Source organism: Manis javanica, chromosome 3 (assembly GCF_040802235.1).
Source record: "Manis javanica isolate MJ-LG chromosome 3, MJ_LKY, whole genome shotgun sequence".
NCBI classification, from domain to species: Eukaryota; Metazoa; Chordata; class Mammalia; order Pholidota; family Manidae; genus Manis; species Manis javanica.
The window spans coordinates 81,543,024-81,558,336 of NC_133158.1; the positions used below are offsets into that span (position 1 = coordinate 81,543,024).

Below are 15,313 nucleotides of genomic sequence, written 5' to 3' on the forward strand. Positions count from 1 at the left end.
AGACAAGCAAAAGCTGAGGGATTTTGCTTCCCACAAACCACCTCTACAGGGCATCCTACAGGGACTGCTCTAGATGGGAGCACTCCTAAAAAGAGCACAGAACAAAACACACAACATATGAAGAATGGAGGAGGAGGAATAAGAAGGGAGAGAAGAAAAGAATCTCCAGACAGTGTATATAACAGCTCAATAAGTGAGCTAAGATAGGTAGTAAGATACTAAACAAGCTAACCTTGAACCTTTGGTAACCACGAATCTAAAGCCTGCAATGGCAATAAGCACATATCTCTCAATAGTCACCCTAAATGTAAATGGACTAAATGCACCAATCAAAAGACACAGAGTAATAGAATGGATAAAAAAGCAAGACCCATCTATATGCTGCTTACAAAAAGCTCAACTTAAACCCAAAGACAAGCATAGACTAAAAGCCAAGGGATGGAAAAACATATTTCAGGCAAACAACAGTGAGAAGAAAGCAGGGGTTGCAGTACTAATATCAGACAAAATAGACTTCAAAACAAAGAAAGTAACAAGAGATAAAGAAGGATACTACATAATGATAAAGGGCTCAGTCCAACAAGAGGATATAACGATTCTAAATATATATGCACCCAATACAGGAGCACCAGCATATGTGAAGCAAATACTAACAGAACTAAAGAGGGAAATAAACTGCAATGCATTCATTTTAGGAGATTTCAACACATCACTCACCCCAAAGGACAGATCCACCGGGCAGAAAATAAGTAAGGACACACAGGCACTGAACAACACACTAGAACAGATGGACCTAATAGACATCTATAGAACTCTACATCCAAAAGCAACAGCATATACATTCTTCTCAAGTGCACATGGAACATTCTCCAGAATAGACCACATACTAGCTCACAAAAAGAGCCTCAGTAAATTCCAAAATATTGAAATTCTACCAACCAATTTTTCAGACCACAAAGGTATAAAAGTAGAAATAAATTCTACAAAGAAAACAAAAAGGCTCACAAACACATGGAGGCTTAACAACATGCTACTAAATAATCAATGGATCAATGAACAAATCAAAATAGAGATCAAGGAATATATAGAAACAAATGACAACAACAACACTAAGCCCCAACTTCTGTGGGATGCAGCGAAAGCAGTCTTAAGAGGAAAGTATATAGCAATCCAGGCACACTTGAAGAAGGAAGAACAATCCCAAATGAATAGTCTAACATCACAATTATCAAAACTGGAAAAAGAAGAACAAATGAGGCCTAAAGTCAGCAGAAGAAGGGACATAATAAAGATTAGAGAAGAAATAAACAAAATTGAGAAGAATAAAACAATAGCAAAAATCAACGAAACCAAGAGCTGGTTCTTTGAGAAAATAAACAAAATAGATAAGCCTCTAGCCAAACTTAAGAGAAAAAGAGAATCAACCCAAATCAACATAATCAGAAATGAGAATGGAAAAATCACGACAGACTCCACAGAAATACAAAGAATTAAATTATTAAAGACTCCTATGAAAACCTATATGCCAACAAGCTGGAAAACCTAGAAGAAATGGACAACTTCCTAGAAAAATACAACCTCCCAAGACTGACCAAGGAAGAAACACAAAAGTTAAACAAACCAATTACGAGCAGAGAAATTGAAATGGTAATCCAAAACTATCCAAGAATAAAACCCCGGGGCCGTATGGATTTACCTCGGAATTTTATCAGACACACAGAGAAGACATAATACCCATTCTCCTTAAAGTGTTCCACAAAATAGAAGAAGAGGGAATACTCCCAAACTCATTCTGTGAAGCCAACATCACCCTAATACCAAAACCAGGCAAAGACCCCACCAAAAAAGAAAATTACAGACCAATATCCCTGATGAATGTAGATGCAAAAATACTCAATAAAATATTAGCAAACAGAATTCAACAGTATATCAAAAGGATCATGCACTATGACCAAGTGGGATTCATCCCAGGGATGCAAGGATGGTACAACATTCGAAAATCCATCAACATCATCCACCACATCAACAAAAAGAAAGACAAAAACCACGTGATCATCTCCATAGATGCTGAAAAAGTATTTGACAAAATTCAACATCCATTCTTGATAAAAACTCTCAGCAAAATGGGAATAGAGGGCAAGTACCTCAACATAATAAAGGCCATATATGATAAACCCACAGCCAGCATTATACTGAACAGCGAGAAGCTGAAAGCATTTCCTCTGAGATCGGGAACCAGGCAGGGATGCCCACTCTCCCCACTGTTATTTAACATAGTACTGGAGGTCCTAGCCACAGCAATCAGACAAAACAAAGAAATACAAGGAATCCATATTGGTAAAGAAGAAGTTAAACTGTCACTATTTGCAGATGATATGATATTGTACATAAAACACCCTAAAGACTCCACTCCAAAACTACTAGAACTGATATTGGAATATAGCAAAGTTGCAGGATACAAAATTAACACACAGAAATCTGTGGCTTTCCTATACACTAACAATGAATCAATAGAAAGAGAAATCAGGAAAACAATTCCATTCACCATTGCATCAAAAAGAATAAAATACCTAGGAATAAACCTAACCAAAGAAGTGAAAGACTTATAATCTGAAAATTACAAGTCACTCTTAAGAGAAATTAAAGGGGACACTAATAAATGGAAACTCATCCCATGCTCATGGCTAGGAAGAATTAATATCGTCAAAATGGCCATCCTGCCCAAAGCAATATACAGATTTGATGCAATCCCTCTCAAATTACCAGCAACATTCTTCAATGAATTGGAACAAATAATTCAAAAATTCATATGGAAACACCAAAGACCCCGAATAGCCAAAGCAATCCTGAAAAAGAAGAATAAAGTAGGGGGGATCTCACTCCCCAACTTCAAGCTCTACTACAAAGCCATAGTAATCAAGACAATTTGGTACTGGCACAAGAACAGAGCCACAGATCAGTGGAACAGATTAGAGACTCCAGACATTAACCCAAACAAATATGGTCAATTAATATTTGATAAAGGATCCAAGCACATACAATGGCAAAATGACAGTCTCTTCAACAGATGGTGTTGGCAAAACTGGACAGCTACATGTAGGAGAATGAAACTGGACCATTGTCTAACCCCATATACAAAGGTAAACTCAAAATGGATCAAAGACCTGAATGTAAGTCATGAAACCATTAAACTCTTGGAAAAAAACATAGGCAAAAACCTCTTAGACATAAACATGAGTGACCTCTTCTTGAACATATCTCCACGGGCAAGGAAAACAACTGCAAAAATGAGCAAGTGGGTCTACATTAAGCTGAAAAGCTTCTGTACAGCAAAAGACACCATCAAGAGAACATAAAGGAACCCTACAGTATGGGAGAATATATTTGAAAATGACACATCCGATAAAGGTTTGACGTCGGGAATATATAAAGAGCTCACACGCCTCAACAAACAAAAAACAAATAACCCAATTAAAAAATGGGCAGAGGAACTGAACAGACAGTTCTCTAAAAAAGAAATACAGATGGCCAAGAGACACATGAAAAGATGCTCCACATAGCTAATTATCAGAGAAATGCAAATTAAAACTACAATGAGGTATCACCTCACACCTGTAAGGATAGCTGCCATCCAAAAGACAAACAACAACAAATGTTGGCGAGGCTGTGGAGAAAGGGGAACCCTCCTACACTGCTGGTGGTAATGTAAATTAGTTCAACCATTGTGGAAAGCAGTATGGAGGTACATCAAAATGCTCAAAACAGACCTACCATTTGATCCAGGAATTCCACTTCTAGGAATTTACCCTAAGAACGCAGCAATCAAGTTTGAGAAAGACAGATGCACCCCTATGTTTATCGCAGCACTATTTACAATAGCCAAGAATTGGAAGCAACCTAAATGTCCATCGGTAGATGAATGGATAAAGAAGAGGTGGTACATATACACAATGGAATACTACTCAGCCATAGGAAGTGGAAAAATCCAACCATTTGCAGCAACATGGATGGAGCTGGAGAGTATTATGCCCAGTGAAATAAGCCAAGCGGAGAAAGAGAAATACCAAATGATTTCACTCATCTGAGGAGTATAAGAACAAAGGAAAAACTGAAAGAACAAAACAGCAGCAGAATTACAGAACCCAAAAATGGACTAACAGGTACCGAAGGGAAAGGAACTGGGGAGGATGGGTGGGCAGGGAGGGATAAGGGGTGGGAAGAAGAAAGGGGGTATTAAGATTAGCATGCATGGGGGGGAGGGAGAAAGGGGTGGGTGTGCTGCACAACACAGAGAGGACAAGTAGGGATTCTACAACATTTTGCTAAGCTGATGGACAGTAACCGTAATGTGGTTGTTAGGGGGGACCTGATATAGGGGAGAGCATAGTAAACATAGTACTCTTCATGTAAGTGTAGATTAAAGATTAAAAAAAAAGAAAGAAAGAGTAAAGGGGGATTACTCCTTGATAGGATAAAACTATTGGTAAATCAAAGATCAACGCATGCTTTAAATATCAGTAATGTTGATCCCTTAAATGGTGTCAGATGATCAGCTATGGAGGTACTCTTTTCTGATAATATTCCTTTCTCTTAATTAAAAAAAAAAAAAAGAAAAAGCAGTTCCTGTGTGGTAACCTCCAATGAGTTCTGCACAGTGGTATAGAGGGCATGTCAAAGTGTGGGCAAAGGGTCTGCTTGTTTCTATGCAGAAGATCAAGGCCTAGCTTGGATACCCAGAAAATGAACTAAGATACGATATGAGGAGGAGCTTCTGGCATCAGCACTCTCTGGACGACTCGTGCCAGGGGGATGATCATCAAAAAGCCTCCACAGGGATCCGGGCGATGCTGCGGTTGTGGCTGCGTCCACCCCACCGTTTCCTGGACTTGCCATTGGAATGAGGAGGGAGATGTCTAGGCTGGCATGTGCATACAGTGAGACAACGAATTTGACTGGACCTGTACTGTTGGAACTCAACCAGGAGTTGGGAGGGGTGCAAGTTGTAGCACTCCAAAATCTTATGACTATAGACTATCTACGGTTAAAAGGACATATGGGAGGTGAACAGATCCCAGAAATGGGCTGCTTTAATTTGTCTGATTTTTCTCAGACTGTTCAAGTACAGTTGGACAATATCCATCATATCATAGACAAATTTTCACAAATGCCTAGGGTGCCTAAATGGTTTTCTTGGCTTCACTGGAGATGGATGGTAATTATAGATTTGCTTTGTTTATGTCACCGTATTCCTATTATGTTAATATGTGTGTACAAATTAGTAGTTTAAAACCTATACATACTTAAGGTACTCTACAAGAAGATATGTCAAAGAAATAATCAATCCTCCCATGTTTTCTTCCATATGCTACCTCTATAGCTTTTCGTCTTCCTTCCTAATTACAACCCTTAAATAGAATTCGTGCCTCATATCGAAGTTACCGAGTAGCATAATTCCTCCAGGTGGTAAAGATACCTCGAGACAAGTGCTGGGCATAGAAGCCACAGGGCATAAATCTGCAAAGAAGTAAAAAGCTAACCTTTTCAAACAATATGGCTTCTCTCTCACTTACCAACTTTACATTTCCCTGTATGGCCCCGGAAGATGACTGGTTAGCCAGAGACGGGTAAGATTCCTCAAGGGAGGAACAACCTAAGACAGGCAGGGTCGCAGGGGGGCCATCAGGTGAGAAATTGGGGATCAACAGAGGTGAGGCTCAGAACCTCATCCCCTCTGCTTTGAGAGAAATCTTCTGCATCCGTGGATGTTTTATTGCCCTTGTGTAGCTTGGATTAACACATAGTCTACAGGCACACACCTGATCATCTACAATTGCTCTCTTACAACATTAAACTATGTTTTCTACCTTTATCTTGCATCTACCTACCACTTCAGCATTTTATTAAAAATAAAAAAAATAATAATAATAAAGGGAGAAATGTGGGATCCACATATAAATCAAGTATAAAAATCAAACGAATATTCATATTTGACCTGATTGTTTATAATTCATAATGCGTGATCAAAACCGAAAGTTTCTGTGATGAATGCCCTTGTACTGTTCACCATGTAAGAATTTATTCACTATGTAAGAATTCGTTCACCATGTAAGAACTTGTTCGTTATGCTTCAGAAGATTGGAGACTGATGAGAGTTAGGCTTGAGATGGATTAATGATTGTACATTGAGCATTGACCCCCCTATACTGAATTTTATTGTTGTTAACAACCATTTGATCAATAAATATGAGAGATACCCTCTCAAAAAAAAAACCACTTTTCAAAATTACCTTTTCTGCTACATAAATTCAATACAAAATAAAGTATCAATGTCATCTTTTCTGTAAGATTGTTTCACTGTATATGCAAATGCATCTAACAAATTCTATAATTTTGTTCTAGTTTATCAAGTGAATTATTAATATAAAGAATTTTAACTACTGCAATTCAGAACTGTCCTCTGTAAGTTTGCTCTTGTCTTATTTTTAGGTTGTATGTATTAGACATTTGTTTTTGTATAATTTGCTGGTAACCAGACAAGCATAGTCATTCAAAATAATTACTTAGAAAGAATTCTATATTCTTTCATTCATTTAGTTACTCATTTGTTTATATATTTGACAAGTTTGTTTGTATATTTCTCATACAACTTCTATGAGGCAACTTGCAAAATTGGGAAAATGTATATGTGAGATAATAAATGTGTACTAAAAGCCCAAAGTAAGATGCAGAGTGCTAAAATGTAAGTAAATAAAATTAAAGTCTATTAAATTGATACATAGTTCTATTTCTGATAAATTAACCTACTGATTTGTTAGATATGCCAGGAATAAATTGGTAAGACTAGTTAATAATGGTTTCACATTAAGATATTAAAATAAATTTTCTTTTGCTAAACTGATATGGCTTAAGTTTAAAGCCAAATACATATGTAAATATAACCTCACCAGATACAAGAAAAATTAAGTTTTGAGTTTGTTTAATTAAAAAGAAAAAGAAAAAAGAAAAGAATTTGTGGATAAGGGTGTAGCTCTTAATGTACTGACAACAAATTAAGCTTAATTTTTCATTACTAATATTCAACTAACACTGAAAATCATAGATATCATTCCAGTTACCTACACATTGAAATTCTTCATGGGTTGATATTTATATCATGAAGTATTTTGAAAGTTGGCCATGAAATATCATTTTTCTTAGCCATCTCAACTAAATATAAAAACTCTATTTTTAACCTAATTGTCATGTTTCTACATTTCTTTGAGTGTCTCTTGAGTGACAGACCCTCAATATATGTCATCTTTAATCCTTACATAAATCCTGCAAGGCAGCATTTATTATACTTATGAATCCATTTTATTGATGAGCAAACCAAATTTCTCAAAGATTACTAAACTACTGAAGGTCACTGAGTGAATTAATAGCAAGGTTATTTTACAAGCTGAGTCTGTCTGCCTTCAGTCTGTTTTTTTTTGTTCATTTCAAAATGTCCAAGGGGAATAGATATAGCCCATCTTTCAATACACCGTTTGATTTAGAAAGTATGAAATTCTTGAGTAAAGGCAGTCTTGCTAGAATCTGTTGTTGATCCTATTTTCAGTCTGTAGGTTGGACAAAGGAGTTTTCAAAAATAGAAAAGGATATTAATCTGACCTGTACCACAAATCCTTTAAATTAATGGACAAGAACAAAACTTACATTTGATAAGATCATCTCATCTAAATATAGAGGTAAATGGGACATAAATACAAGATACAAGTTTCTTCTCATAAAAAGTGAACTATGAAACCATAGTTGGGATACTGACTACATATCTCACTGTCATATAGCAAGAAAATATAATACAGCTTTAGATGAGCAAAAAAAAAAAGGGACAAGAGAGTGTCTTTAATATAACTAAAATAGAATAAATTCTCGAGTAGAGAGGAAAGGTTCACCGGGGGATGGTAGGAGTATTTGCAGAGGCACATTAAGTAGGCATTTTGCCTTGCCCATCATCACATGCACCTCTGATCTCAAACAAGATGGCAGTAACAGAACCAAATAAATCACTGGTTTGACATTCACTTTCTATATCTTTTTTGTTGTCCTTTTGACTTTCTTTTACCTTCAGATGATTGCTGAGAGACCAGCAGTTAAAACTTCCTGCACTCTTCTAGGAAGAGAAAAAATACGGTGACACTAAGCCAGGAGAAGAGAAGTGGAGGCAATAATGAGTTTTGTATAGATAAAAGGATAGAATGTGAATGACAGGGAGATATGCATTTCCACTGAGACTAGGGAAAGAGGGAAGGTCAAACATAAGGAGGGTGCCCTATGGGCTTAGAGGCACAAGAATGATTTTTCAATGGAATAATGTTTTAAAATTACAGATACTCTGTTAGGTAAGTTTTTTCTTATAATGGTTTTAGGTTCAGCATGCCCTGAAAAGGGATAGCCTTTCAATGACCTTTTCCAGCCCATGAGTAAAATTCAGTTTACCAGTTTTCTCATGATCTCTCAAGATATATGTAATATAATGATTCTACCCTAATATGACTTGGCTCTTTGAGCCTAGGAATTTCAGTTTTACAGTCCTCTGGCCCCAGCATTTCATTTTATGATGCAATAAGTCAAAGGAGATAGATTTTGATAGTCTCCTATGCAACAGAGCTCCTCACTTCATTTAAATGGAAATGTGCATTTTTATGGAAATTCAGGCCTGTATTGATGAACAAAGATAAGCTGTCACCATTATATAGAATGGTGATCAAATGATAAAAGAAAGGTATCCTAGAAAACTCATTTTTAAAAAAAGTAAAGTTTACAGTACAAGGATTTTTAAGAATACGTATGTGTGTGTGTGTGTGTGTGTGTGTGTATGTATGTTCTTAGCCTCTTAGCCTACACATTGGATAAATTTAATTTTCTATGGATTTTTCACACTATATTTGGATGGTTATAAAGTTGAAAATCCCAGGACAAAGGCTGTGGCAGACAGACTGAAGACATATGTCTCTGATGAGATTTAAGACCTAATATGAAAAACTAATTAGCACAGTGCCTTTTATAAGTAGATATTAACTATCTTAATAAACATTTTTCAGTGTATGTGTTAAGAAATATCATGGATTAGGTGTGATATCATTTTCCATTCTTTTTCTTTCTTCACATTTTAATGTGGCCCTTTTGGAGTCATATTTTAAAAACTAATTTAAGAAATAGTTGATGGTTATATATTATGTCTTCCCAATAGAAACATGGAAATAATTCATTTTTAACAGAAAATATGCTACTTACTGTACTAACATCACATTTACTAATTTCCTCTGAGACAGTTAATGTGAATTACATTGATAAATTATTGCTCAAAGATACTAGTTACTGTGAATAATACCATTAGTTGAATTAGGGTTTTTAATATTCTAGCAAGATATACTTTTATTTAAGAAGGAGGGGGAAAATTTTAGAAAAGTAAATTCAAACAATAAGTGGAATTTGACAATATTGGCATTAGAATGACATCTGTTCTTTGGAGCAAAACCCAGGGAAGCAGCAGCAAATAACAGCTTTGCATGGTGTCAAGTGGACAAATCAAAGTCCTCCCCTCACCCCAACCCTCCTATCCTGTCATGAAAAATTCTTAACTGTTTGCTCTTTTTATTTATTTGAAGCATTATCTCTTTGGTCTCAGAAATAGCTTTGTACATTTTAATTTCAGGATTAAAAATTTTTTTTCATATTTGCAAATTCCTCATATTTATCCAATATTCTTACATTTTATGATTTGGGAGTTTGTGGGCTTTATATAATTTTTGAGCTCATATACAAAACAAATGTAACATTTGAAATCCTAAAAGAATATAAATGGACTTTTATGTCTACAAACTCTCAAACATTTTCATGAATAATAAAACATTAATAAAACTGTATTTACTACAGTTATTTCTAAATTGTGTATCTCTCTGTAATTTCTTCTTTAGACTTTGGTTTTCTTTTCTCCATAGAATACATTTATTCTCTAAATTTCCATCAGAATAAGATATTCAATATTCTTTCATCAAAATGATTTCCTGATTGTCTTTCAATTAAAATTCTGGTTTCAATAAAATATTTAATGTCTTTAAACAATAAGATATTTAAAATTGGGAATTGTTCATTTTTAAAGCACATTTTGATACCTTTTATGGACACAGAAAATCTTCTGGTTTGAGGAAAAATAAGATGAATAATAGCATAGATACAATATAACAGTGGTTAAGAATGACAGTGTGAGGAGTCAGTCACAACTGAGTTTAAATTCTAGGTCTCCTACCTAGTTTCATGACCTTGAGCAAGCCACTAAATCTTTCTTTACCTCATTCTTCATCTATAAATGGGGATAATACCCACAACATGGGGTTATTATGATGATTTTATGAGATAATATATGGTAAGTACTTAACATTGAGCCAAGCCAAGTAGGTGCTGAATAAAAAATAAGTATTCACCACCATCATCAGTAGAATTGAATAATCTCCAAAGTGAAGAAGTTAAAAAAAGAATAGGGTAAGCATTATCATTATTAAAGGTTGGAATTTGGTTTCACAAGTGTAATATCTATTTATATTAAGGCTTTAACAATAAAACACACTAAAGGGGAAAGGTCAGGATGCTTCATTTCATTCCTTGTACAGGATGCCAGGGATTTTTTTACACATAAATATCAGTTAAGCCTAACAAAAACTCCAGAAGGGAGGTGGTATATGCCACTTTTGCAGATGAGGAAATTGAAGCTCAGAGGGATGTAGTTTGGCTAAGATCATACATGTGAAAACATGCAGAATCACTCCTGAACTCCAATTCGTTTGACTCCAAAGCACTGTTTCAACCAAACTCCCAAATTAGAGTCATTCTGGGGACTATTCAAACTGGACTGTTCACCCTCAGCTGAAGTAGATCTGAATCAAAAGCATGAGCTTGTAGGTAAATCCAGGCTTTAAATCCTCAGCTTTTATTCTTTCATTCAAAATCTAATCACACCAAAGGAACCCCAGAATTCAGAAGGCTAGTAATCACACCTGCTGTCTTCATGTAACCTGACTCTGCTGGCCATTCTGTGCATGGAGTTAGAGATCTCACTACCCTGGACAGTGCCCAGGACAGCTCTTAATTACTTCCTTGCCAAAAACCATTTAGAGCTTGTAGATTTATCCTGAGCAATGAACTATGACTCTAGGTATTCCTCTCTGTTGCTACTCTTTATGCCCTAATCAAACTTACATATCTTTTACCTGACAATTTTTTAAAATTTTGGTATCATTAATCTACAATTACATGAAGAACATTATGCTTACTAGGCTCCCCTCTTCACCAAGTCCCCCCAACAAACCCCATTACAGTCACTGTCCATCAGCATAGTAAGATGCTGTAGAATCACTACTTGTCTTCTCTGTGTTGCACAGGGCTCCCCATGCCCCTCACCCCCACATTATTCATGCAAATCATAATGCCTCCTTTCTTCATCCCCACCCTTATCCCTCCCTTCACACCCATCCACCCCTTTCCCTTTGGTAACTGTTAGTCCATTCTTAGGTTCTGTGATTCTGCTACTGCTTTGTTCCTTCAGTTTTTCTTTGTTCTTATACACCACATATGAGTGAAATCATTTGGTACTTGTCTTTCTTTGCCTGGCTTATTTAATTGAGCATAATACCCTATGGCTCCATCCAAGTTGTTGCACATGGTAGGATTTGGTTTCTTCTTATGGCTGAATAATATTACATTGTGTATATGTACCACATCTTTTTTATCCATTCATCTACCAATGGACACTTAGGTTGCTTCCATTTCTTGGTTATTGTAAATAGTGCTGCAATAAACATAGGGGTGCATCTGTCTTTTTCAAACTGGGCTGCTGAATTCTTGGGGTAAATTCCTAGGAGTGGAATTCCTGGGTCAAATGGTATTTCTATTTTGAGCTTTTTGAGAAACCTCCATATTACTTTCCACAATGGTTGAACTAATTTACAATCCTACCAGCAGTGTAGTAGGGTTCCCCTTTCTCCACAACCTCACCAACATTTGTTGTTGTTTGTCTTTTGGATGATGGCCATCCTTACTCGTGTGAGGTGATATCTCATTGTGGTTTTAATTTGCATTTCTCTGATGAAAAGCGATGTGGAGCATCTTTTCATGTGTCTTTTGGCCATCTGAATTTCTTCTCTGGATAACTGTCTGTTCAGATCCTCTGCCCATTTTTTAATTGGATTATTTGCTTTTTGTTTGTTGAGGTGCATGAGCTCTTTATATATTTTGGATGTCAACCCTTTATCAGATCTTTCATTTATGAATATATTCTCCCATACTGTAGAGTACCTTTTTGTTCTATTGATGGTGTCCTTTGCTGTACAGAAGCTTTTCAGCTTGATATAGTCCCACTTGTTTATTTTTGCATTTGTTTCCCTTGCCTGGGGAGATATGTTCATGAAGAAGTCACTCATGTTTATGTCCAAGAGATTTTTGCCTATGTTTTTTTCTAAGAGTTTTATGGTTTCATGACTTACATTCAGGTCTTTGATCCATTTCAAATTTACTTTTGTGTATGGGGTTAGACAATGGTCCAGTTTCATTCTCTTACATGTAGCTGTCCAGTTTTGCCAGCACCACCTGTTAAAGAGGCTGTCATTTCCCCATTGTATGTCTATGGCTCCTTTATCATATATTAATTGACCATATATGTTTGGGTCTATATCTGGAGTCTCTATTCTGTTCCATGGGTCTGTGGGTCTGTTCTTGTGCCAGTACCAAAGTGTCTTGATTACTGTGGCTTTGTAGTAGAGCTTGAAGTTGAAGAGTGAGATCCCCCCCACCCCACTTTGTTCTTCCTTCTCATGATTTCTTTGGCCATTTGGGGTCTTTGGTGTTTCCATATGAATTTTTGAACTATTTGCTCCAGTTCATTGAAGAATGCTGTTAGTAATTTGATAGGTATTGCATTGAATCTGTATATTGCTTTGGTCAGGATGACCATTTTGATGATATTAATTCTTCCTAGCCAAGAGCATGGGATGAGTTTCCATTTGTTCGTGTCTTCTTTAATTTCTCTTAAGAGTGTCTTGTAGTTTTCAGGGTATAGGTCTTTCACTTCCTTGGTTAGGTTTATTCCTAGGTATTTTGTTCTTTTTGATGCCATTGTGAATGTAATTGTTTTCCTGATTTTCACCTGAATATTTTAGGACCCACTATCTTGCCACTCTCTCATCTCCCACATTCCACCCTACCTCTGTCTAGCATCTACACTGCCACCTAAGTCATTTACTTTACACTTCTAAGGGAATGCCTAATGCACACAGATGAGGAGGAGGTGGAGTCTGAGAAGAAACAATCAAGCACGTGGGGAAAAAATAAAGATTATGAGGTAACCTAAGGAAATTATAGTTAAAAGTAGGGCCAGTAACCAGGTGTGCATTTATGTTATCGATGTTATACAACTCCATAATTTTTCTTTAGTTTGACTTAGCAATGCTTTTTCCACACTGCTGCTAGTGGAAATATCCACACTTCTACTTCATGATAAAAAAATCTCTATTTTTCCACACACTAATAAGAGTCTTGGGAACATGACCTAGCAGGGTTCATTAACAGGGTAGTACTGGCCAGGGACACAAAGAGGTAAGTTATGTTACCACAGTTTTGTCTCACAGAGCATTTTTGTTTTAATGATTTTTCTCAAGAAAGACAGTAAAAGGACACTTATCATATTATGCCAAAGTTGAAATAGTCATAGAAGAAAAAATATAAAAAACAAACACAGACTTACAGCATTGACTACATGATTTAGATATTCTGTCTATGCCAAATGAGAGGATTTCAATTATGACTTATTAGGGGGAATATGATAATAAAATAATTTATTTAATGGTTACTGTTTGCTTTGTCAGTATCTCTTGTACTTCTAGGGTAAAATTTATATTTTGGTTAGAAAAAAACCCCAAAATTAAAGAAAAAAATTAATTTTTTTATATTTCAGATATTTGATATTATCTTTCAACATTGTGATTTCAGACTCTTGCATTTAATTTATGCACAAAAGGCTACAACAGAAAATGTTTCCACTGTATCTACATGCATATTGAACACTGAAGTGTAAAAGGGGAGACCACTTTTTCTTGGGGCCAGTGGAAGAAAGCCAAATATAGTGTGCAATGGAATTATTCAACCTCTTCTCCTCTCTGTCTCCCATCTTAAGTAAATGAACCCCCAAACTAAATGAATATAATGCTCACTTTTTAGAATTATGCTCTTAATGCCATTGATGTGCTTAATGTTCAGCAGAAGAGGATAGATAATCTGGTTTCATTCCAGGTTCTCAGTCTTTCTGGTAAAGCAGCTTGAGTGTGTCTTGGCTGTGACCATTAGGATTAAATAGGGCCCTTGAGTAAGTTTTTAGAGGGAGACCTGGCTTTGTAGGAGATGAACTGGTACACTGTGTATAAGGCATGAAGTCAAAATAGAATGATTGTCTTGAAATGTCCCTGGAATTCATGAGTTAGTTCTCATTCTCTTTGTACCTGGGGAACAGGGTGAGCTTAATGGGCCTGGACTTGCACGGCCTTGAGTTTATAAGGCCCTGCCACTTGTTTAATGCCCTGTTGTCATGGTCTTGCCATTCTTAACAACTTTTTACTAAGGTACTCTACATTTTAATTTTGCACTGGTCCCTGCAAATTGTGTAGCTGGACCTTCTGGTGATGAAGAGCTTTAGAAGGGACAAAGCATAATCAGTTGCTTTCTCTTAGCCTTTGCAAAGACATACCTGGAATGGTCATGCTTTGGTATGTTCTGCTCTGTACAAAGGATTACACAATAGACAGAATCTGGAGAAGGTGCATACCTGCCTTCATGACACAGTTTCCATTCTCTGTTTAGTAATACTTCCCCTTTCCCCTTTTTAGCTGCATATGTAGCTTCCCAGAGAGACATCCTATTTCCAAGCTCTCTTGCATGTAAGTGTGCTCATGTGGTTGTATTTGGACCATTGAAATATGAATAGACATGTTTGCAATTTCCAGGTTACTGCTTTAGAGACAAAGACAAGGAGACGGAACCTATTTCTTGTTATTTCCACAGGTGGAAGATGTGCTGGTGTCCCAGCTGTGACCATTCAGAGGAGGATGGCACACTAGGGGTAGGCAGAGCACAAAGTAGAAGGAACTCAAGTTCTTTCAAGACCTCCTGAATTAGAGCTCCTCTCAGCATGGTCTACTCACCTTGCATCAGGACTGGAGAGAGAAATGAATATTCTGCAGTTTCTTTGTTACACTGCCTAGTGCCTGCATACAGAGTGATATACAGT

The 15,313-nt window shown here is 36.4% G+C and overlaps 1 protein-coding gene across 8 annotated transcripts in view; it reads right to left on the minus strand.

Annotated features, from left to right (window-relative positions):
- EPHA6 (EPH receptor A6) overlaps window positions 1-15,313 on the minus strand; it is a 953,598-nt gene that overhangs the window by 254,011 nt on the left and 684,274 nt on the right. The gene's annotated exons all lie outside the window — the stretch shown is intronic.